This window comes from Lemur catta, chromosome 5 (genome assembly GCF_020740605.2).
Source record: "Lemur catta isolate mLemCat1 chromosome 5, mLemCat1.pri, whole genome shotgun sequence".
NCBI lineage: Eukaryota > Metazoa > Chordata > Mammalia > Primates > Lemuridae > Lemur > Lemur catta.
The window spans coordinates 93,629,990-93,656,140 of record NC_059132.1 but is presented as its reverse complement, the minus strand read 5'-3'; the positions used below and the strand labels follow the sequence as shown (position 1 = coordinate 93,656,140).

General features: G+C 39.7%; 1 long non-coding RNA gene across 2 annotated transcripts in view; it reads left to right on the top strand.

Annotated features, from left to right (window-relative positions):
- LOC123638578 overlaps positions 1–26,151 on the top strand; it is a 60,072-nt gene that overhangs the window by 4,527 nt on the left and 29,394 nt on the right. Inside the window, exons 2-3 of one of the 2 annotated variants that reach the window (XR_006735398.1) lie at positions 10,423–10,556; positions 10,743–10,781. This is a non-coding gene — a long non-coding RNA (uncharacterized LOC123638578). The remainder of the gene's footprint in view (positions 1–10,422; positions 10,557–10,742; positions 10,782–26,151) is intronic. The other variant, XR_006735399.1, reaches the window with a different exon arrangement.

The window sequence follows — 26,151 nt, the reverse complement described above, 5'->3', positions numbered from 1 at the left end:
GTTTGAACTCTAACGCACAAGGGTAAGAGTTCAATGTTGGACGTTAATAATTTTGAACTTTAACATGAAGTTGGTACTCATTACTTTGGGCCATAATTTAGAAGAACAAAGTGATTTAATCTCTGAACTTTTAATTTCTCCCTGGAAAATTTATACTGAGAGAGGGTCAAAAATCACATTGGGGACATCTTATTGGCTCTTAGTTATTAAAATATTTGATCATCTTTTAGAAATTCTGATAACATTGGCCAAGGTGAGAGGGCACAATTTGAGATGGCAATAGAACAGGCTGTGAATTACAGTTTTGGGTACAGAATAGCATTGGAGCTGATCTCATTGATATATTGTTCTGACCCATTCAGGGCATTCTGGGGACAAAATCTACACTTTACTGGTGGCCCCAGGAAGTCCTAGAAAAGAGGTGAAATCAGTATTGGAGAAGTGGTCTCATGAAAATAGGAGCAGTACTACCATAATTGACTGCTGACTTCTCACCCCAGGGGATAACCATATCCCAGGCTGATCTCAGTAGATAAGCCCAAAGGGTTAAGGCAATGGTTTTCACACTTTTTGGCTAACATACCCCCCAAAATAATTTTTAAGTTGAAAAATTTTTAAAGTTTTTTTGTCCTAAATTTAGTTGCAAAAGATGTAATTTTTAGTGTAATGTTAATAAAAATATTTTAAAATAAAAAGGATTGTGTCACTTAAAAATGCACTAAATGAAATCTAAATCCCATGAAAATTAAACACCATCATTCATTTTCACAGAAATTTGATGTTATTTCCTTTTTCTCTTTGAATTTGCATTTTTATTTCACTGTCGCACAGAATTTTCTTGTAACATATTTTATGTTCAAATGTATTTTATTGCTTACTCTATTATTCTTTTCTACAGTAAAAAATTGTAATTTTAAAAATTTCCTAGATCATAAGGTTCTAAAATTTTTTTGAATTGAATTATCATTACAATTAGTACTACATAATTGATCATACCTACATTACAAATTTTACGAATAATAAAGAGAACTAAAATTTTATTGACAATACATCTCTCAGTGAAGTGAATGGAGCTCTCCCCTCCCCAATTCACACATTTATAGGTGAATGTAACATTTTGCTAGATGACAAAATAGGAAAACATGTTGGCAGATGATTAGGTGCAGGGCTTACAAAAGGTAAATAAATGATTGTTACATGCGTTATTTATAATAGAAAACTATATCTAAATCTGTTACATAAATGGTAGGAATGAATAATGAGGTGAGCAATGGTTAGCAAGCAGCAATGAACAGATATGTTTGGGTAAAAATGAATATAGATTTACTGCATTCCATAATCTTTTGGCAAAAATTAATGAAAACATTTTCTCCTACAAGTCTGAATAATTGGTCAAGAAAATAAGAAACATTAACTTACCTCTGAAATACACTCTTTTTTCATGTAACATTGATCCACTGGAAAGGAAATTTGGAATGTTTTGTCTCTTTTTCCTTGAAATCATTTGGAATGTGCAGCTGAGACACAGGAGAGTGAGATTTGGCATCAAGTTCTTTCTCATTACTGAGCAGGTGTGCCTTGTAGCTGGTTCGTAATTTCCAGAACGTTTTTGACAAACCTTACATATTTGAATCCTGAGATGGATGTATGGAGCATGAAACTTATTTGTGGATTTGTTACCTAGATGAAGTAGGACACAACCTACTTCAATATTTCTCTTTGCTCTCTCAATCACATTCTTTGGCATCATCCAGAAATGGAAGAGGAAATGGTATTAGACAAAAATTATCATAACTTCCAATCCACCCACAGCATGTCTGAACTCAGAACACCCACACACACACCAAAATACCCAATTTCTAGCACCATGCTTTCTTCTTAGCAGAAATATGTATAAGGAAAGCTAGGAAATCCTCCTGTAGGTTTATCATGCCCTGATTAAATAAAATGTTGGTATCAATATAGTGTTTAGAATTGTTCCTTTGTAGGATGTCTTAGAGGTTTTTTGCACACCAGAGCAATTTGCCATAGTAAGAACTGGAATGGGTGAGAAGATGCCTGTCTTTCATAAGTAGGAAAAGAATGATTTTTAAAGGGAGTTGGAAAAACAGAATTGATGTGACATCTCAACTTCAGTCACGTTTTAGGCAGCTCAATTTTGGGAAAGACTAGGTGAAAGCTGAATAAATGGAGTAGATTTCTTTAAAATTATCTATGCCTGTGTTCTTAGGCAGTATTCATGGAGTCCCAGGGTAGACTTACTCCAGTTTGGAGGCTGCTAAGTTAAGGGAATAAAATTAAGTGGGGAATGTGATGTAGTTGCAGGGAGTCCTATTAACACCCCTGGCCTCTTGGGCCACCCCTTTCTCTTCCCCATGGAGTGAAATACTTGATGGTGGAAACTGGTGAGAAACTTCAGCCTCTGGCGAGTTTTATTCTTGCAGCCAGGCTGCCCTCAGGAATCATGCCTTCTGGTCTGCTGCTTTATGCTGCAAATTTTACAGGGTTAGATCTGTGGAGTGGGTAGAGGGGAGGATTACAGTTGTCCTGCGCTGCCAGCCAATGACTCAGTGTAGTCTGCCTGGTCCTGCAGTTCAGTGTTGGGAGGCCCACTGTTGCCGCACAGTCCCCAGAATCAGCGCTAGCAGTTGGAGCAACAGTTCTCACCTGTCTACTCTTCTGCCTATTTCTCAGTTGGTTTACAACTTGGTAGGAAACAGAGAGTGCTTTACTGGAACTCCCAAATCCTCAACACTCTCAGTCCTTAAAGTGCTGTGCGTATTAACACATACTGTGATTTCCTAAGTTCTTTTAGCCATGAAGATATGTTCAATCCTGTTTTTATTTCTAATAATATTTTGTGTGTATTACATAGATTTGTACATAGTAGTACGTATAGTTTATTTTAAAAATGTTATTTTCAAAGGTACTATTACTCGGCAATGTATTATATACAAAACATCAGAAGAGTTAAGTTCAGGAGAAAGAAAATTGCTCTATACACTTTAAACAGTTGGTTTTCCAAGATATAGTATTGCCAGAGTTTCACAGAAGTTGAATTAATACATTAAGGATTGACTCTAAGGAAAGTAATAAGGCTTGCTATTCTGTTTCTTCCTGTACTATATGTTACCTAGTTTGCTAAGCCTTGGTTTTAACATTCATAAAACAATGAGATAAAATATGAGCATCATATGAGAAAATAAGATTTTAAGCAAAATGAAGAAGTGATTACTGTATTAGAAGCTCTTCACCTATAGATCTCTAATATTTCAAGGAACTGGTAATTTTTAAAGGGACACAAATCTATGTTGTTTTATTAGGTCATTAAATATGAAATGTCTGATTTAGAATCAAAATTTAGTTTATTACATCTCATACAAGAAGCAGTACAATTAATCAAAGTATGTGCCTAAATTATCAGCACAGTTTTTCCATCTTAATAGTGGCTTGTTAATGCTAGCAGTGAAGAAGCCTGGCAAACTAGTGGCAATGAAATTGCAAAAGGTGTTTTCCATAGCTTGTTGAGAATTGAATATTTTTCCTTGCAAGAGGTGGTCCAAAGACTGCAAGAAGTGGTAGTCAGTTGGTACAAGGTCTGGTGAATACAGTGGATGACAGAGAGTTTCCAAGTCCAGCTGCTGTAGATTGAGCAGTGTTGTTTGTGCAACATGTGGTCCAGTGTTGTCTTGCAAGAGGATTGACCTTTCTCTGTTGACCAATCTCAGCTCCTTCATTGCAAGCATCCTCATCATTTCATCCAGTTGGTTGCAGTAGACATCTGCTGTAATTGATTGACTAGGTTTTATGAAGCTGTAGTGGGTAATACCAATGCTGGACTACCCAACAGACACCATTAGCTTTTTTTGAGGAATATTCAGTTTTGGACTATGTTTTGGCACTTCATCTTTATCCAACCATTGTGCTGAGCACTTGCAATTGTGAAAAAGAATCCATTTTTCATCACACCTAACAACATGGTGTAGAAATGGTTCACCTTTATGTCATGACAGCAAAGAAAGGCAAGCTTCAAAACGATTTATCTTCTACTGCTGGTTTAATTCATGCAGAACCCATCTATCCAGCTTCTTTATCTTGCCAATTTGTTTTGAGTGATCCAATATTGTTGGAATAGTAACGTCAAACCCTGTTGCTAATTCACGCATAGGTTGAGATGGAGATGGATTTGCTTCCACTACAGCTTTTAGCTCATCATTATCCATCTTGGTCTCAGGTCACCCACGTGGCTTATTTTCAAGATTAAAATCACCAGAATGGAACTTCTCAAACCATTGATGGTTTGTGTGTTCATTAGCCACATCCGTCCCAAACACTTCATTGATATTTTGACCTGTCTGCACTGCATTGGTTCCATGACAGAAGTCATATTTGTAAATAACATGAATTTTTGACTTATCCATGGTTTCACAAAAATTGCTCTAAAAAAATGTGAGAGATAATCACAAGCCAAAACATGCGTTTGCAAGACTGAGGATGTACCTTCACGATAAAAATAAACCATGAAGTGTCAAAGTGAAATGTCACAGATATCAACTATCACACTTAGTACTTAAGGAAATCAGACATTTCATTCTTAATAACCTAATATAAGCACTTGTGTCTTTAGAAAGTGAGCTGCTTTTTAGATTGAAAAAAAAAAAAACAAATTAAAAGCTTCAGTTTAATGCAAAACAAACTGTTCCTCTATAATAAACTGGTGCACATAATTGAAGTATAGTCATGTACTAACAGAAATTTTGACTAGCTTTACTTTGTTATGGTTACTGAATGGAAGTTCTCCAGTATAACACTGACTTTCAGGAGCATGCGGGTGCAGGAATTTCTGATGAGCAGAACCAAAAGAGCATACTTGGATTCTTCTTTTTCTCTTTCCTCCAACATGCAATCTAACATCAAGTCCTGTAGCCTCTCCAAGATATTATCACAAATCTGACTGATCACATGTCTACTGCTACCATCCTAGTACAAGCCATCAGTAGCTCTCATTTGAACCATGACAACAGCTTCTTGACTGGCCTCTAGGTTTCCACTATTACCTTCTCAGAGTTCATCTTCTGTCAGCCTCTTAACATTATAAATCAGACTCTATCACTTTTCTGCCTATACCTCAATAATGTCTCTCCCTTGCAATTAGACTAAAATCCAAACTGCCTATCATGGCATATGTAATCTGTTCTATACCTTCCTTCTGGTTCCTTTCAAATCACCTTCTTTGTTCATTATGCTCCAGTCACATTGATTTTCTGTCCTTGCTTGAATACTGCGAGCTCATTCCTACCTTAGAGATTTTGCATTTGCTCTTCTCTAGGCCTGGAATTCTCTACCCCCAGATTTTCTCATGGCCAGCTTGTTCTCATAATTCAAGTCTCTGAGCTCAGATGTCCACTCCTCAGAGAAGCCTTACCTTGACCACATGTCTAAAGAGTTCTTAGCCCCCTCCCCCAACTTTAACCATTCTTTATCTTGCTTAATTTTCTTCATAGCATTTAACACTACCTGAAATTCTTATTTTTGCATGTTTATTATCTGTCTCTCTGGTAACTTTCAGTAGAATGTGATTCCAGGGTGGTAGGGCTTGTCTGTCTTGTTCCCTGCTATATCCTCAAAGCTTAGAAGAAACGTTGGCATTTGGTGTGAGTTATTAAATATTTGCTGAATAAATGAATGAATCAAGGTCCTGATAAACCCAGAAAAGGCCTTTCAGGAGGCCTTTATGTTAGCAATTTGCCAGAGGTCAGAGTTGTGGCCCTTCATTGTAAGCCCTCAGAAATCTACTTTTGCCAGCACATGGAAGTTTTTTTCTCCTAGGCAGACCTTATGTTAACCAAGATACAAGATTGACATGTAAGATCCCTGTGCCAATTTATTAGTGTTCAGTGGGCAATATAACTGTCACATGGACCCAGACTTGTACTGATACAAAAATTTTCTCCCTATGGGCTGACACACAAAGGACAGTGAATTAAATCAGAAAGTTTTTGGGAAGCGTGGATTACAAGACAGGAAATTAGATGGCTTTTATGTTTAAAAACATTCATTTATTTAACAAACATTTATAGATCTCCAACTATCTTTTGTACTCTGGGCTAGGTACTGAAGGTCAATAAGGAATAATATCAAGTACCAGTCCTTAAAAATTTTCAGTCTAGTTGGGGAGGCCTACAATAATCTAACAATTATAAATCAACGTCAAAAGTATTCTTTTAAGGCTAATTCCATGGTGATATGGGAGGACCTAGAGGGGGACCCGAGCCTTGGGGGACTGGGGTGAGGGCTGAGGAGTTAGTTAGGCTCCAGGGAAGGGGTGCTGTGGGCCTGAGCAAAGGTCTGGAACTAGAGAGAGCAGAGCTTTCCAAGAAGCACAAGTAGTGCAGTGGGGCTGTGGTGGAGAGCTGGAGGTTGTGCCAGGGAGAGGTGAGAAGGCTGGAGATAAGGCTCATGGACTTAGGTTTGGACTTTAGCCTGACAAAGAGTAAAGTGGAGCCACTGAAAGTCTTTGTTTTGGTGGGGAGGGAGTTCATCTTTCAGGTTACTAGAGTACAGCCACTATTTTGCATTCCTTTCTTTCCCAGAACTTTCCATGAACGTCTGGCTAAAAGTCCACCGTCCTTTCCTTGAGCACATGACCCTTCCTTTACCTACGCCAGCCTCATGTTCTCTCCATCACGCACTCTGTGCTCCAGAAGCACCAGACTTCTTGGTTTCCAAATTCACTCGCCATCTTTAATTATGCTTTTATATCCCCCCAACTCCTGCTGGCACCCTCACCTGGCCCACTTCTAAAAAAAGCTACTGAGATATCCTTCCACATAACTAAAGTAATACATGTTGTTTGTAACAAGCCAAAGAACATGCAGGTGTGGCAAGAAAAAGTTAAAAAACTTTCTCCTTTCCTCTTTCACACACAGAGTGTAAATATATATATATTTTGTGACATTTGTTCAAATATTTTCTCCTTGCCTATGTTATCATATAGATATAGATTTTTTTTTTACATAAATAGATTTGTGTTATTCAGTTTGTGCTGTCCCTCCACCTCCCTACAGAATACCATGGACATTGTTCTACCATCTGCTGGAGAGTGTTGGCCCTATGCTTACACTCACGTACTCTACAACTACCATACGAGGTATGCACTGTTGCCCCCACTGGGTAGACAAGGAACTAAGAAGTGATTAATTTGCCCAAGATCACACAGCTAGTGATTGTGAGGGCAGCAATTTGAACTTGGGCAATCTGGCTCCTGAGTCCAGATGGCTACCACTGCCCTTTACTGTCTCCCAAATAATGCTACTTTTGTTCTTTCTGATAACTTCACAATATTCATATAGATGCCCAGAATTTATTCAATCATTTCCCCTATTGATGAATGTTGAAATGGTATTGATAAAATGTCCCATTATGCAATTCTCCAAAGCAGGATATGAGGTCAAAGGGCATACTTACTTTTATTCAACATGGCCAAATTATGTTCCAAGGATTATGTAGCATTTTTATACCCCCAGGGAACATGAGACAGTACTGTTTCCTTATACTCTCACCAGCCCTGGATGATACTGATATTTTTAGGCTTTTTTTTCTTGGCAGTGTGATCAGTAAAAACAGTACACCTTTGTTTTGATTTGCATGTTTCCTGACTACAGGTGAGCTTGAGAATTTTTCTGTATGTTTCTGGGATGTTCATGTTTCCTGTTTCATGACTTTTCTGTTCATTTCCTTTGCGGTCTATTTTTTCTGTTCAGTTGTTTGTCCTTGATCTTTTGGCAGAGGATGTGGGGAGTGTGCAGGGATGTTTATAACAGTTGTAATAGTAACCCTTTTTCTGACATATGTTCAAATATTTTCTCCTTGTCTTTGTTCATTTGCCTTTTGATTTTGTTATGGCATCTTTTACCTTATAGAAATGTTTGATTTTTGTGTGGTCAAATCTATTGGTCTTCTCCTTCATGGCTTTTGGCTTTGCTGACATTGACAGGTTGGAGGCATCTCTCTTTGTTAGGGACTGGGACAGCCCGCCAAGACTCCCTGTGTACGGTGCCCGATGGACCTGGGTAATGTTTGTCTCAGGTCTTTTACCTTTGTTTCTACCTCCCGGTCTCCTTCTGAGGGATCTGTTCTTTCTTGTGATTTGTCATTACATTCAGCTAGACTAAAACAAAGCCTTTTTCTGGCCTGGTGTCATTTGTCACTATAAAAGTGTGTTTGCATGTCTTTGCTCTGAGCCACTACATGTTAATTTTCTGTTTCTCCTGGTTATACGAATAATCACCACCTGTTTATTTATTTTTTGAGCCATCCTCAGCCTTTGAGTCCTTAAGCCTTTTGAGATGGTTTAGAGAGAAGGTGTGCCCTTGATACAAGACCTGTGGGTAGTGATGATGAATTGGTAATGAGGATGTTGTGGATTTGAGAATGAGTTTGATTCTTTGATTACAGCTGTGTAATCGGGGGACGTTGTTAGAAGCCGCAGGGCCCTTTTCCATAAAATGGGACTGATAATAATACTGCTCTGAGGCTACTTTTTAATAGTGCCAGAGAGGCCTCTCACAGTTAATTTTGATTTTTCCTCCTTTTTGGTCACATTGAAGAGTATTTTAATGTGGTGAAAGTCTTCACAAATTACCTTGGTACTCCTTTGGGCAAAACACTCTTTGCATTTGCTGTCGGCCCATGAAAGAAGGATAAAATTTGTTGGCCTTAATGACTGCTGTCCTTTATAGAGTCTCTAGAATGAACAGCCTATTCCATTATTGAGAAGAGAAACATTTAAACTCTTGGTGGAAATTAAATTTGGGGCCATTTTGCACAAATCATGGCTTAGAACCAAGGAACCAAGACAGATAATATGTGAGTTGAGGGGGATACTGGGGAAAAGGCTGGCCTGCACGTTAGTGTTTTTTTTTTAATTTAAATTTTTATTTTTAATTGACAAATAATAATTGTATATATTTATGAATAATATGATATTTTGATATACAAGGGCTGTCTGGAAAGTATCCAGCAGTTGTTAATATAACAAGAACAGTTACATGGCTGGATAATTTCTGGACAGCCCTTGTATTAATATGTGTACGTTGTGGAATGATTATATCAGGCTCATTAACATAGCCATCACTTCACAAACTTATCACTTTTTGGTAATGAGAACATTTACCAAAACTTAAGAAAGTCTATTCTTTTGGCAATTGTAAGATATACAATACATTATTATTAACTATGGTTAATAATAATAATGATACAGTACGGTAACTCTCAAAAGCTTATCCTTCCCGTCTAACTGAAACTTTGCACCCTTTGACCAACGCCTCCCCAACGCCTCCCCGCCCCCCAGGCTCTGGTGACCACCATTCAACTCTCTGCTTCTACAAGTTCAACTTTTTTAGATTCCACATATAGGTGAGATTATGCAGTATTTGTCTTTCTATGCCTGGCTTATTTCACCTAACATAGTGTCCTCCAGGTCATCCATTTTGTCTCAAATGACGGAATTTCCTTTTTAAGGCTGAATAGTATTACAGTGTGTATATGTACTACATTGTGTATATATACCACATTTTCTTGATCCATTGAATTGTTGATGGACACTGAGGTTGATTCACTTGGCTATTGTGAGTAATGTTGCAATGAAGCCAGGAGTGCAAATATCTCTTTGACTTACTGATATTTCAGTTCTGTTGGATATATACCCAGACGTGAGATTGCTGGATCATATGATAATTCTATTTTTAGCTTTTTGAGGAACCTCCATACTATTCTCCATAATGGCTGTACCTAGTGGATTTCAGAATGTGCACAGAGTTTGTTCCAAGTCTTCATTAATGGGCTTATAGAAAATAAAGTTAGAAGGGCCCTAAAGTTATCACCCAGGTGTGCCCCACCCTCAGTCTGGTGAATGAGGAAACCAATCAGTGAAGGCAGTTTGTTGAATTGTTCAGTTGATAATATTGCTGGATGGTAACTAATTTTAAGGGATTTGAGGCTAAGTGCCGCGGTTGAGAAGCTAACAGGAGCAGTGGATCTCAGGAGAACTTGTGCCTGACCCAATGATCTGCTTCATTCTTTGTCCCCCACCTCCACGTTTGAGGTGGCACGGCCCCACTCTTACATCTGGAACCAGCAGAAAAGAGGAAGGACAACTAAGCCAGTTCCTTGCTTAAAAGTCGTTCTGTCCTTCATGCTCAGGCCTGGAAGGGTTTGGACCTCATACAGGAATTAAAATCAACTAATATATTTGGATGCTATGTGCAAAACACTGCATGGGATTGTATCTGTGTGTGTAGACAGCAATGCAGAGGGGGCTTGTAACAGCTGCACAGATTCTGATCCTGTCCCAGTCCAGGTGCTTCCCCACTTCCATCCATGGTGAAAGTTGCAGTGTCATGAGCCATTGTTCTCTTGTAGGTCCAAAGCATCCCTCAGGTATGTCCACAATGGAGCATCGAAGCCCCTGCGACCACTCTTGAGCACTGTGGATTATAAACTGCTTTCACATCCGTCCTTTCATCAGATCCTCACAACATTGTGCAACACGTATGGTAAGTATCATTTCCATTTAGAGCTGCTGAAATAGCCTGAGAGAGATTAAGTGATTTGCCTGAGGTCACACAGCTTATAAGGCATAAAATTGAGACTAGATACCTAATTGTATAATTTCAAAACTAAAGTTTTTCTCCCATACCTAATTATGTGTATTTATGTCTGTTTGTATTATATCTATCAAGGCTACCACTAATTCCTGGAAGGATCTGATGTGCTCGCTGGTGAGTGGTTTTGCCATGTTCCTTAATGACTGAGCCTCAGCCGGTCCCCTCCCTGGGTTGGTGTGCTGCTTGAGGCCGCAGATCTTTTTCATTTTTCCTTCTGTGAATTCTGCAATACCAGTCACCCCTCTCGGAAACTTTCTCCAACACTAGCTCTGCTCCCGGACTCTGACTACTCAGGGTCCCAGGTTTCTCTGTTCTGGCCTGTCTTGCCACCCACGGAGCCTTACTGGGACACTGTGATTCCAGGGCTGTCCTGTGTGTGGCCATCTGCAACTGGACTGGGTGCCCTGGCTCATTTTACACAGGCTGCTGAGCTGCGGCCAGAGCAGTGGCTTTCTGACACGTGGCAAATCTGGATGATAAACAGTATATATCATTAGAGGAGCTAGAATTTAGGATCCTTCAAGTATTTTCCCTCATCTAGGTTAAAATGCAGCAAGCATGCATCCAGATAGCATTACCAGAAAAATTTTAGTAGTTTGGAGTTCTGGGGCCTGTTAAATACTACTTTGTTAAATTCTGGAATGTGCAGGGTGTGGAGTGGGCATTGTGACTGTCTTGCACGCAGTGTTTTGGAGGGGCTGTTTGTTCTGTGTCTGCAAATTGCCAGGTGCTGGGGAAGGGTGAGAGGGAAGAGCTGGTGGTTGCTGGGCATCCAGGTATTTGCAGCAGGGCCCTGCATGTGCAGTATATAAAAAGCTGTCCAAACCATCCCTGTGACTATCTGTGTGTATTTGGAGAGAAAGAGAGGGAGGGTGAGATAGCAAGTGACTATGAAAGCACTAGGGTGTAGAAATGTCTTGGTACAGCCCTGTGGTGGTGATTGGCAGGAGGAGTGGAGAAGGTGCCTTTTGCAAGGACCGCACTTTGCCCAGGATTGGCTTCAATTACAGGTTTTTTGTTTCATTTTGTTTTTAAAATCAGCGATAGCAGCTCCCCAGTGGGAAGGGTGTGTTTCAGCCTTATCTTAGATGCTTCTTTACTTCACCTAATTCAGAAAGTATGCAATAGTTCGTGGGTGATGTGTGCCATTTCCTTTGCATGTAATGAAAGTTTTATTTAAAGTCCTCATAACCATTTTTACATTTGTAAGAATAACCAAATGAGAATTGTAAATACTTTTTGGGCCATTTTTACTTGACAAAACAGTTCGCCTGAGCCAGACCCCTTTCTCTCTGACACAGGAGCAAGAGAACCAGACTTTTATAGGAGGAATATAAATTCTCATGCATTGTCACATACTGCTCAGGGCCTTTTTAATTTAGTAATAATAAATAGTTTAAAAGCAGAAAGGGGCTTATTGATATGGTAGACTCCAACTTCATCCAACAGAAATATCAAGTACAAAGGATTTTAAGCTTATTTGAAAAAAATGTAGGAAGATATTTTAAATTTCCTTCAGTGACCACAGAAAATGTCATTTTGTTACTTCAACACAGAGCTGTTGGGTAGAAAATGAAGGCTGAAAGTGGCCTGGAATAATACTAACAGCTAATTTATAGTTATGTACCAGACCTGTTCATATATATATATATAGGTATATATGTAAGGATGTATTATCTTCACAATAATGTATAGGGCAGGTACTATTATTATCACCATTTTACACATGAGGAAACTGAGGCACAATGAGGTTAAGCAACTCTCCTAAAGTCACACAGCTGGAAACTGATCATTTGCATCCAGGCAGTCATACCCTACCCATTTCCCTGACATATATTGCAGGGCTAGAGGATCAGGTTTCTCCAATCTTGACTTCCTGTGCCGAAGCTGCCCCACAGGCTGGTTCTGTTGTGTGGGACATTGCTGCTATCACTCACCAGTCCCCTTAGACCGCAGAAGCTGGCATTTGTTAAGCACCTGCTGTGTGCCAGGTAATGTGGGAAGTGCTTTACATACATCATCTTATCAAATCTACCATGCAGTAGGGGCTGTTCTCCCTCTATTTTACATATGAGGAGACTGAGACCTGGAGAAGTATTAATAACTTGGTCAAGATAAATGCTAGTAGGTTCAGGGCCAAGATTTACTATTATGTTCTCTCTCCTGCTTAGGAGCTGGGCTCCTAACTTTGTGCTTCTGGTGAGGACTCTGCTGTGCATAACTGTTTGCTAGCAGCCTCCTGGAGTCAAGGGTTAAGAGTACTTTTAGGAGGAGCAAGGCTAGCTTAACAGGGAATCTGGAAAAGAGGAGATGACAGGAACTGTTCCCTTCATGGGACCTGAGCAACGCATGATAGTGAGTTCGGGGGGGGGCGGGGGGCAGGTGCTGGAGCACTAACTACTAAAATGGGGGCTGTCAAAATATTTGTTATAGCTGGTTACATTTTGGCCTTCACCTTAAATCAACAATTAGCAATTGGTTCTCCTTTATTTAATATATGGCTTATATTTTGCTTGTTTTCATTCATTTGGCTACTGTTGATGCCTTAAATATTACAACTGCCTACTGCAGCCAAAGAGCTCTAACAGAATTACTTGAAAATAGAATCAATTCATCTGCTATCAATACTGTGTTGTAAAAAAGGACAATTAATGCAATACCAATTATACAAAATGAAAATATAAATATATACTAGATTCTACATGAGAATAGTAAATGTTTAATTCTGACAGCTTTCCTAGATGTCTCTTATTTCAATATCCTATAAACTCTTACTCTCTACCAGTCACCCTGGTAGGTGCTGGGGTTATGAAGATAAATGAGCCATGGACCTTGTCTTCAAGGGATAGAGGTCACTGTTGGGAGACAACTGATAAAGAGCTGTGAGAACATACAGGACAGGACATGATCCAGAGCAGAGGAGATGGGGTGGAGATGCAGGCCAGGAAGTCTTCCTGGAGGAGATGATCCCAGAGCATTCAGTAGATCACACCAGTAGGGAGCAGGAAGGCTGGGTGGCTGAGGCTATGGGGTCAGGGGGGTTCAAATGCTGGCTCTGCTGCTTGCAGTAAGTTTGTTTATACCAGCCTCATCCCAAACACGTGAGTAATGTGTTGTACTATGAGGTTATAATGGCTATGATGTCACTAGGCAATAGGAATTTTTGAGCTCCATAATAATATTACGGAACCACCATAGTGTGTGCAGTCTGTCCTTGACCAAAGCGTCATGATGTGGCACATGACTGTATAGCGAAGTACAACCAGGGGAGATGGTATTTGGGCTAAGATGTTGTGATGTCAAGGAACAACCTAACCCCTTAATATCGAGAGTCTCCATTTGAAACTGAAGGATGTATTGCAGATGAATGTTTGGAGAAATTTGACTGACTCGTGGGATAGTAAATTCTAGAATTAAAACATATTTTGTTCTTTTCTTCATTATATGTAAGGGTAAAAGCAGTCATCATCCTCAACATAAAGGAGAATATCAAACCCTAAACCAAAATATGAAAGGAGAGAGTTCTAATTGTTTCCAATTCTATTCTTTTTAGTGAAAACATTAATCTGAAAAGTTGTCAGAGTCCCTGTCATCCTTTGGAAAGTCAAGTGAAAAAAAAAAAAAAGAGAGAGAAAAAGTCATCTTGAACTTTAGTCTGAATTTCAAACCTCATATTTTTCAACTTTGGGAGAAATGTGCAAGTTCAGTTTTTCCAGTTGGCCTGGACTAGAGCACCCAGTTTAATCTCCATTAACAAATCCTCTGGAAGCGCAGGTCCTTCAGTCAGCTGTGGTCAAACAAGGAAACGCTCATGAGACGTGCAGAGCAGGGTGCCTGAGCTCAGCCCAGCCTGCCTGAGAACGGCTTGTGGAGGATCCTTGGGCAGCACTTGTTTGTGTGTCTGTCTGTCTGTCTGCACACTGCTATGGGGCAGCGAGGCTGCAAGTCCTCATGAATTCTCTCTGGGGCCTTTTTCTTTTCTTCCCCCTGCCATCTCCCTCACTGAGCCAAGATTCTCCCAGTAAATGTCTGCATCATACACGGATCATGTCATTGCCCAGGGCTGGTCTCAGCCCCTCTCTTTGCTACCAGTTGTTTCCACTCCCCTTTCAGGAGCCTGGTGTCCTCGGTCGATCATTCTCCCCGTCCCACCGTGAGGTACTTGCTTATCCCTCTCCCTCTATCAAAACCTGAAAGGTCTGCGAGGCCCAGATGAGATGGTTCCAACCGTGCGTTTCTGCCAGAGCCCTGCTGTCCTGGGGGAGGGTGCCTGGGACTAACCACAGCGCCTTTTCCGGAGGCACAGGCCTGGGCCTCAGGCAGCGACGATGGTGGCCAAGACCAAGGGCCAAGTGTGCCAAGTGAATTCCCCGCCCACTGGCCTCACCCCGTCAGCTTTAACCTCTCCCTTCCCTGTACCTCAGAGGCTTCTGTGGCATATTTTACGTTTTCCAGAGTGTCCGGTGCTATTTCAACAAATATTTCATTCTGTTTTCATACCATACAGAGTACTTTTTCTGAACTGGGATACGACTCAATGCCTCTTACGCTGTTTCTGGTCTGAAAATGAAAGAAATGTGTTGATGGAATCCAGTGTCTTCATGAAGAGAAGTAGTAAACTGGCCCAGTTGTCATTAAGAAATACTTTCATTTGTTTTTTGACAAAACAGTCATGAGTGAATAGCAAGTAATGCATTAACAACTGCTAATTTCTTATTTATCACACCTCTATTAAAATAACAATACAGGAAATATAGAAAAACTTCACTTAGAATCCTCTCTCTCCATATAATGACTGCTTTTAATGTTCCTCTGTTCCCCTTCAGGCTTAGGCCTGGGACTGTGAGGCTGCTGGATGGGGCTCAGAACATGGTTCCATGGTAAAGGAGTTCTTGTGAAAAGTTGTGTTCCATTTGAATATTGTACTTCAAACTAGCTCTGAGTAGACCCGCATTTTAACTTGCTGCATTAACCAGCTTTAGTTTATTATGTCAGAACTCTGGCTGTACCATTATAATTTCAAGATGGATCTTGTTTTTGGCAGTGGTGGGGCTATGGCCTTACCCCAATAAACTGCAAATATTAGATCTTAATTGTATATTTCCAAAAGGTTAGTGAGTTTGTGGATAGTAATAGGCCTCCACACATAAGAGCTCAATTCCCTTTTTATCTTGGATTCCTGTGTTCTGTTGACATCATGGAAAGTTCTCAGCTCAAGACAGGCAATGGGTTGGGCCTGAAGTAATAATCTATTTTATCCTCCCAAAAGGGCCGCAATGCATAATCCCAAACTCAGGCGAGAAACAACTTCCTATTCATAGTTTCCTTCCTGAAATTGTAGACTTCTTATCTTGGTATTTACAAAATTTGCCTGATTACAAAACTCTGAAGTGCAGGTGAAAAAAACAATTTCCTAGGCTATTTCCAGACCTACTGAAGCAGAATTCTGTGGGATGGCTTGGTTAAACAGGCACACTGGGTGATTTTTATAATCCAGGCAGTTTGAAACATAGTAGTTTTTTTTTTTTTTTAACACAATCCGTAGGTACCAGCTCACACCTTTGCTTAATGCACTTTTGAGGAGAGGTGGCCAGTGGTCCCATCCTCGGGAGACCAACAGTTGTGTTGCCCTTGTTTTTATTCCACCCCAAATACCACGGTGGCCATGGCTGTATGAAATGTAGGACAGAACAGAGGGCCAATGTGGGAAGATAATCTTCCCTACCCAACGTCATCATGCAGAAGACTACCACAGCGGGGCATGGTGGCCCATGCCTATAATCCCAGCTACTTGGGAGGCTGAGATGGGAGGATTGCTTGAGTCCAGGAGTTCAAGGCTGCAGTGTGCCAAGATTGTGCCTGTGAGTAGCCATTGCACTCCAGCCTGGGCAACATAGCAAGATCCTGTCTCTATTTAAAAAAGAAAAAAGAAGACTACTACAATCTTTACTTTGCCTCAGTGAAGAGGGAGAAATATAGATGGTATTATTTTCTCTATGTCACTTGCAAGTTGGGAATTTAGTTCCTTGGGAATTTCATTCCTCATCTAAATTATAATTTTTACATGATGGGAGGGGTGCGTGTGTTTAATTTTTCCTCATGCTTTTTTCTTATGGTTACTGGGTTGTTTTTAATTCTGTTTACTGAAAAATCGTTCCCTCGTCAATCACTGCAGCATTAATTTGAAAGATAAGCAGAGTTATGTAACTCTAGGTCATTGCCCAGATCGGGAATGGTATTCCCTGAAGTAGGCTGGTCCCGTAGTTGGGAAATAATGGGGCTTACTTTGGGTTTGTGCTCACATGCAAGGCTCCTCCCCTCCCTGAGTGCCCAGGGCCCCCTGCCGTCCTCCAGCACCCACCCTCTCTACTCCCCTACCCAACCTTCCCCAGCATGTATCCAAATCACCCTTCCTTCCCTTTTAAGTTCTTCTCCCGAGTCAAAAGGTAAAATAACCACAAGAAAGCATAACCCAACAACTCTCCTCTAGACCTGCTGATCTCAGCCAGCTGGTAGAGAGAAAGGAATGGATGAAACGAACTCAGGCCGTAGCTGGAATGACCGATGGACGACTTACTGCATTACCTAACTGGCCCAAGGCCACTTACATTTTTAGACAATTCTTGTTAAACTTAATATGTAAGTTTCAAATCCAGGATTTCAGGCAGTTTTAAAGGAGAGTGTGGGGAAATGTGGGGCAGAGGGATCTTTAAATCACACCACAAGGGCCATAGTTCACTCTGCTTCCCGAGGGCAACCGTTGCTCTTGGAAATGTGCTGATGTGCTGATAATGGCATTTCCAAGGCCAGGGAAACATGCTGGAGTCTGGTTAAAGGGCAAACCCAGGCCGTTCTCCCTGCCCTTTCTTCCTGTCACTCTCATCTCCAGCAGGGCACCGCATGGGTGCACTCTCTGCAGGGCTGGTCGTCGCGGGAGCAAACGGATCGCCTGCCAGTGCAGGGTCCACCCCAGCGAAGGGAACTGTGCAAACCAGGAGTCAGGGTGCTTGACTTTTCATTATTTAAGGCTGTTGACTTGTGGACTAAGTGGCTGCCAGTTACAGCCCTTTCACGTAGAAAGAATCAAAAACCTTTGGCACAGGCCCTTATCACTGTGTATAAAGGTGAAAAATTGAGTTTGGGTGGAAGAAAATGTACTTTATTCTTTCTCAGTTGAAAGTTTAGTCTCCATGTCTTTCTGTGTCAAGAAAATAATAAACAAATGCAAATCTAACCAGGCAGACTTTTTTTGTCTTCATTAAAGGATTCTGCATTAAGAAATGAAAATCTTTTACAGAGTAAATGCTAAATGAATACTAGAACAAGCACATTGGACCCTCACCCTTCAGAGTAGAAGGGAAGCTCAGTCCATCATCAGGCATGTGTACACGTGCTATGCTCTCTGCTGTCCACGGGTCCCTAGGTATCGTGACTACGTGATGATTTTCAGTGATGGGACAGAACTCCAGAGACGAGACTGGCCACGGCTCTCTTGAATTTTATTTTCAGTCCTCTTGCATGTTTAAATGCATCCCATATTAAACAAAAATGTGAGTGTCAATAACAGAACTTTGATGGCTGATTTTCCTCATCTACAAGGTGTATCAGATGATATGGAAGAACGCTTTGGGCTCAAGATCAAGAATTAAATATCTGTTTTGCTGAGTGCATTTGTATTTAATGTTGTACTTTGACTGACTTCCTTGAGTTAGAATACGCGTTTAAACTACTTATTCTGCAACTCAATTGGAGGCAGTAAGTGTAGATATTTTATTCTGAAATAGAGAAAAGTTTGTCGGTAATAACGGATACTTCCTGGGTGCCAGGCTTGGTTCTAAGTGTTTTGTGTGTATCATATCTAGTTCTTACAACAACCGCATGAGTGGTTGCTGTTTTTGTTGCTGCTTTTAGATGGGGAACTGAAGCATGGGGAGTTTGGATGACTTTAACAAGGTTCTACACTGGCTAAAGCTGTTGCTGGGTTATGGTCCTGGGCACAATTACGCCATAATTTTCATGCTTAGCCACAGAGCCTTACTGCATCTCCAGCAAGAAAAAAATGCTAGAAGAATACACTGCAAGCTGGTAAGCCAGGTTCCCACTAGGATTGTGGGGAGGGGGCCGGGCAAACTTTGCCCTTTCTATATCATTTAAATTTCTTTTGATTATGATAATGTATTCATGTATTACTTAATGCAATTGAAACTTTTAAAGTTTCAATTTGAAACTTTAGGACTTTGAAAGTCCTAAGTCTGGTTAATAATTTCCACAAATTCTTTGCTACTTTAAAAATTTGTCAGGTGGATTCTTAAAGCTGGTGGGGAACTTGGAGATCATTGGTCATAATGTCCTTGTTTTTCAGAGGAGGAAACAGATTACATGACTTGCTGAAGCTCACAGAACTAGTTAGTAATAGAGCAGGTCTGCTGATGCCAAATTTTGTGTGCTTTCTACTGCGGTTTTTGAGATATACCTTAGATGGAGTAAGATGTACAGATATAAGTACTTAAGATGTACTTAAGATCTCTTAAGTGAACAGTTTGAGAGTTTTGACAAAGGCATATACCCATGTAACCAACTCCAAAGCCAAGATAGAGCTCATTTCCATTACTCCTGAATGTTCCTGATGCTAGGCATCTTTTTAAAATTATTATTTATTTTTTTATTTCAGCATATTATGGGGGTACAAATGTTTAGGTTACATATATTGCCTTTGACCCCCCAGCCCCCCGAGTCAGAGCTTCAAGCATGTCCATCCCCCAGATGGTGCGCACTACACCCATTAAGTGTGAATATACCTATTCCCTCCTTCTGCCTCCCACCTGCCCAGCACCCAATGAATGTTGCTATTGAGTGTGCACTTAAGTGTTGATCAGTTAATACCAATTTGATGGTGAGTACATGTGGTACTTGTTTTTCCATTCTTGTGATATTTCATTTGTTAGAATGGGCTACAGCTCTATCCAGGATAATACAAGAGGTGCTAGATCACCATTGTTTTTTGTGGCTGAGTATGCTCCATATATACATATACCACTGTTTTATTAATCCACTCATGTATTGATGGGCACTTGAGTTGTTTCCACATCTTTGCAATTGTGAATTGTGCTGCTATAAACATTCTAGTGCAGATGTCTTTTTTAATTAGAATGTCTTTTTTTCCTTTGGGTAGATGCCCATGTGCAGGCATCCTCTTGAAAACTTTGCCCTGTTTATTAGTGATAATAAGAATTCTTATGATTGGTAAGAATTCAAGTGCTTACATTTCCTGTGTGTTCACACATTTTACGATGCCTAGCAGAGACACACCTCAGCGTGCATGTGTGCTTCCTTAAAGACAGAAGCAGGGTTTTCACAAAGTGCTATGCCCGTCTTCTTATCCTTTACAAACCAGTTCCTAATTGCTGAAATTGCTAATTGCTGTTCCTTGTTTACAAACATTAACTCAAATTAGTCCTTAGCTTGACATAATTATCATTACATACAAAATTATTCTTTAATCCTTTGATACTCAAGTTCCCCAGACACATTTATAGTCAGAGTAATGTCTTTTTATCATATATATAACTAAGCAGTTTCTGTATTAAAATCTTGAAGTTCTGTGAGAATAAGACATATTTATTAAAACCAGTGCATCTGAACACGGGCAAGTTTGATATGCTGTGCTTTGTTTTAACTGGATAAAGCTTTCCAGCAGTAGTGTGTCAGCCCAGTCTTTGTGCAACCTCTGTTTTCCCTGTTTGGTTTGCTCCTTGGGCTCGATGAATGGGGTGTGTGTGTGTGTGTGTGTGTGTGAGAGCTGCAGTCTGTCAATGGTACCAACATGTTGATGATTAATTTTCGAGGTTGACTCCATATTCACAAGCATGGGAAATGTCCTCTGGTGTGAGTGAATTTCAATCCGTATGATTATTATTATTATTTTTTTTTTTTGAGACAGAGTCTCACTCTGTTGCCTGGGCTAGAGTGCTGTGGCATCAGCCTAGCTCACAGCAACCTCAAACTCCTGGGATCAAGCAATCCTCCTGCCTCAGGCTCCTGAGTAGCTGGGACTACAGGCATGTGCTGCCATGCCCAGCTAATTTTTTTTTCTGTATATATTTTTAGTTGTCCATATAATTTCTTCCTATTTTTAGTAGAGATGGGGTCTTACTCTTGCTCAGGCTGCAAGCCATATAATTTTGACAGCTCAAACAGAATATAGTCCTTTCTTTTAGATCCTATTTGATATAATTATTCTAAAACCCCTAGGAAATATTCCCAAAAGAAAAAAGTAATTTTTATAGATATGTTAATAGCAGTGATACTATATAATTGTGAAAACTGGAAATAACAGAAATGATCAATAGTAGAAGAATGACTAAATGTAGAGAATGATATAAACATGATTGATATGTGATCAAGTTGATACATGCAACTATTTAAATAAGACAATATTAAGTGAAAGAGAAGATCCTAAAGTTTCAAGTACTATATAAAAAATACTTTGTAGCTATGTGAAAATATTTATGCCCTAATAGAACTTGGTTATGAAATTTTAGGCATGAAAATAATTTTGCTTGTAATGCTTTCTAGGGACTTTAAAAAAATATTTTATTTTGAAATCACTTCAAACTACAGAGAAGTTGCAAGAATGATACGGAGAATTCCCCTTGACCCCATATACACTTTACTTGTATTCACTGATTTTTAACGCTTTCCCACAGTTTTTTTATTGTTCACTTTCTCTCCTTCCATATACACATATTGTTATTATTTTTTCTGAATCATTTGAGAACAGGTGGTATACATTATACACATTGACACTATAATTTTTCAGAGTGTCTTTCCTAAAAACAAGGGTATTCTCTTATAGAACTACAGTACAATTATTAAAATACTTTAAAAAATCTATAGTCCCGATATTGTCCTTTCTAGCATTTCCCCCTCCACTTCAGGACTCAGTCCGAGATGATGTATTGAATTTAGTCATGTTGTCTATTTAGTTTAGAAGAACTCCTCACCTTTCTTTGTCTTTTATGACATTGACATCTTTGAAGAATGTGGGCCAATTATTTTATATTTCTCAATTGGGGTTTGCGTGATGTTTTCTCATAATAAGTTTCAGATAATGCGTTTGGCTGGAAAACCTCAAAAGGAGTGCAGGGTATTGCATTTGGAGTCACGTGCTCTGCATCTGCTTCTCATTGGCTGTGTTCATGTCAATCATTCAATTACAGTGTTGTCTGGGTTCTCCACAGTATAGTTACTATGTTCCCCTTACGTTTGATTCGCAATCTGAGGAGAGGTGCATTAAGTGCACATAAATATCATGTTTCTTATCCCACCCTCTACTATCTTTCTCAGTTCCTTTTTAAAGCCACAGTTCCCAAGCCTGATTTACATATACCATAGGTAACTTTGAATGACTTTGCTCAAATTGTCCCTTTGCCTATAATACCGCCATTCAAGCCTGTCTACGTTGTACCACAATTTAAGCCTATCTCAAAATGCTGTCTACATCCCTATCCTTAATTAGACTAATGTTTTCCTCTTAGACCTCCAGAAGCACTTTGTACTTTTCTTGGGACACATATTAACTTCTACTTTGTGCTTGTAACTATCTGTGTACTTCCTTTATCCTAGTCACTAGACATCAAATGCCTGAGGGCATGGACTGTGTCGTAAACATTTCTGCATCCTGTGCTGGGCCCGGAAGAGGCCATCAATGGGAGACACAGTGGTCAGTGTTTGTTCTCGAAATGCATATTTACTGCTACTGCTCACCACTTCTGATGTGCTGGTTGAATACCCAATTGTGTATTTCCAGAAATCCTCAATTTCATCTGCTTAACGTCTCTACATTTCCTGTTTAACAACATGTTGTTATTTTGCCCCTGGAGTAGGAATGGAAACCATTCAGTGTCTGTCATTGCTGTATTCTTAGCTCAGGTGTTAAGAAAAGTGTTGCTGAATGAAGGAGTTACTTCCTTACTGTGAGGATTTATATTTCGTGTTTCTATCTAAGTCTCTTACTAGGGCACTGGACCAGCTTCTCATTGCTTTGACAAGAAGGTATGATGAGGTCTGCTCTTCCTCTGGGGCATTCTTCTAACACTCATTAAGGATAACTTCTTATGTGTATTGATAGGAGAGTACATCCCTACCCAAAGATTCCCCTGTGTACAGGCTTTAGAAACTGAAAGTATAACCTGCCAAAAGCACAGGAGTTAGGAGCCAAGGTTATTAATTTCTTCAGATAATATTAATTTGTTCTGCCAAGACATGTAAGAACAAGCATTAATTTAGTTTGTAAGTTTAATGAACAATTGGAAGAACCAAAATTCTAAGTAGGTCAATCAAATCTTATGGTACAACTAACTTGCAGTTATACTGGAGAAAGGTATCCAGACAGATGACACTGGGATGCTTGTTACTTTATGTAGGAAATGTACAAAACACATAAATTTTTTTAAAGTTTAATTTTTGTAAGTTTTTGAAATCAATAAAACCATATCGTTCTTCAAAGCAGGGATTTTCTTTAACATAGGAGCTTGTCTATTATTATTTTTTAAATAAATTTTAAATTTTAGAATAGTTTTAGATTTCTAGAAAAGTTGCAAAGATAGTTCAGAGAAATCTCAGATTCCCTCACCCAGTTTCCTCTATTGTCATCCCACATCACTGTGTACATTCGTTGCAAGTTAGAAACCAGCACTGGTGTGAATTTACCCAGCCCTCCTCCCTGCTCCTACCTGCTTGATTTCCATTGAGTTTTACTTCCATATGTGCATATAAGTGTTGATCAGATAGTTCCAGTTTAATAGTGAGCACATGTGATGTTTGTTTTTCCATTCTTGTGATACTTCACTTAGAAGAATGGTCTCCAGTTCCACCCAGGTTGTTACAAAAAGTATTAGTTCCCCATTTTTTTTTTAATGGCTGAGTAGTAATCCATGGTATACATATACCACATTCTATTAATCCACTCATTTATTGATGGGCACTTGAGTTGTGTCCACATCTTTGCAATTGTGAATTGTGCTGCTGTAAACATTCAAGTGCAGGTGTCTTTTTTTATAAAATGACTTTTTTTTTTCCTTTGGGTAAAAATGCCCAATAGTGAGATTGCTGGATCAAATGGTAGGTCTACTTTTAGTTCTTTGAGGCATCTCCATACTCCTTTCCATAGAGGTTGAACTACTTTACAGCCCCATCAACAATGTCTAAGTGTTCCTTTTTCTCCACATCCACACCAGTGCCTGTTGTTTTGGGACTCTTTGATAAAAGCCACTCACACTGGAGTTAGGTGATATCTCATTGTGGTTTTGATTTGCATTTCCCTAATAATTAGAGATGTTGAGAATTTTTTCATATGTTTGTTGGCCATTAGTCTTCTTCTTTTGAAAAGCTTCTGTTCATGTCCTTTGCTCACTTTTTAGTGGTGGTGTTTGATATTTTTCTTGCTGTTTTGCTTGAGTTATTTTTTTATTTTTATTTTTTTGAGACAGAGTCTCACTCTGTTGCCTGGGCTAGGGTGCCGTGGCATCAGCCTAGCTCACAGCAACCTCAAACTCCTGGGCTTAAGCGATCCTACTGCCTCGGCCTCCCGAGTAGCTGGGACTACAGGCATGCGCCACCATGCCCGGCTAATTTTTTATGTATATATTTTGAGTTGTCCAGCTAATTTCTTTCCATTTTTTTTTAGTAGAGATGGGGTCTCGCTCTTGCTCAGGCTGGTCTCGAACTCCTGAGCTCAAACAATCTGCCTGCCTCAGCCTCCCAGAGTGCTAGGATTACAGGCATGAGCCATGGCACCCAGCCTGCTTGAGTTCTTTACAGAGTCTGGTTATCGGCTCTTTGTCAGATGTATAGCATGCAAATACTTTCTCCCATTCTGTAGGTTGTCTGTTCACTCTCTTGATTGTTTCTTGACTGTGCAGAAGTTTTTTAATTTGATCAGGTCCCATTTATTTTCACACTCATGTTGAAATTCAGTTGGTGTTGTGATAATATTGGTAAGTGCGACCTTTAAGAGGTGCTTGGATCATGAGGGCTCCACCCTTATGAATGGGCTAATGCCGTTACCATGGGAGTGGGTTTGGCCTCTCGTGTTCTCTCTTGCCCTCCCTTTGCCCTTCTACTAAGTGATACTTTCTGCCATGTTATGACACAGCAAGAAGGCCCTCACCAGATGCTGGCGCCTTGATATTATACTTCCCAGCCTCCAGAATTGTAAGTCAATAAACTTTTGTTCATTATGAATTACTTAGCCTGGGAGATTCTGTTATAGCAGCACAAATGGACTAAGACATAACGTCTCTGTAGCCTCCTCTGGTCTGTGACAGTTCCTCAGACTTTCTTGGTCTTTGATCATCTTGATAGTTTTGAGAAATACTGATCAGGATTTTTGCAGAATGTCTCTCAGTTTGGGTTTCTTCAGTGTTTTTCTCATGGTTAGAGGGAGGTCATGAGTTTTTGGAAGACCACAGACTGCAGTGCCATTCTCATCACATATTAAGGTTACATATTATCAACATGACATATCATGTTAATGTTAACCTTGATCACCTGGAAAAGGTAGGTTTCTATACTATAAAGTAACTTTTTCCTCCCTTTCCATATTCTACTCTTTGGAAGCAAGTCACTGTGCTCAGAAAGCCCTACAGAGGGTAAGTGGGTGGGAATTTAAGTTTTACCTCTTGCAAAGGAGGGTATCTACATAAATTATTTGGAATTAATAGATTTGTCCCTTCTCCCCATTTATTTATTCAACCATTTATTTATAATAGTATGGGCTCATGGATCCCTGTTATACTTTGAATTATAACCCAGTACTATGTTATTTATTTTGTTGTTCAAGTCATTCCAGCTTTGGCCTCTGACGGTTCTCTCAGTTGGACTACCTTCTGAACTACAGAAGGTAGTTCACTTAATGTTCTTAGGATACACTTACTCTTTTTGAAGATCGACCCTATTTAAGTTAATAATCACTAAATTCATCAAGTGCTGCTATGTGCCAGGCATTATGCTAAGCAGTTTATACATTTCTTTTAATTCTTACAAGAACCCTATGAAATAATTACTATCATTATTATCATCATCATAACCTTTCTACAGATGAAGAAACTGAGAACAGAGAAGGTATTTATCTTCTTCAATGTCACATAGCTGGAGGGGCAAGGTAGAATTTATACCCTAGTAGCCTGACCATAGTACTTAGATTCTTCACCCCTTCAAATGGCTGCAGATGCAGAGATATATCTTAGAGTCATAGAAGGTCAGAGATAGAAGGAACCTTGGATATCACCCAATATGTGAAACTCATCATTTTATAGGTGGGGAAATTGAGCCCGAAAACAAGGAGTGGCTTTGGTGAATTCTTTTTTTTTTTTTTTTTTTTTTTTTGAGACAGAGTCTCGCTTTGTTGCCTGGGCTAGAGTGAGTGCTGTGGCGTCAGCCTAGCTCACAGCAACCTCAAACTCCTGGGCTCAAGCGATCCTAC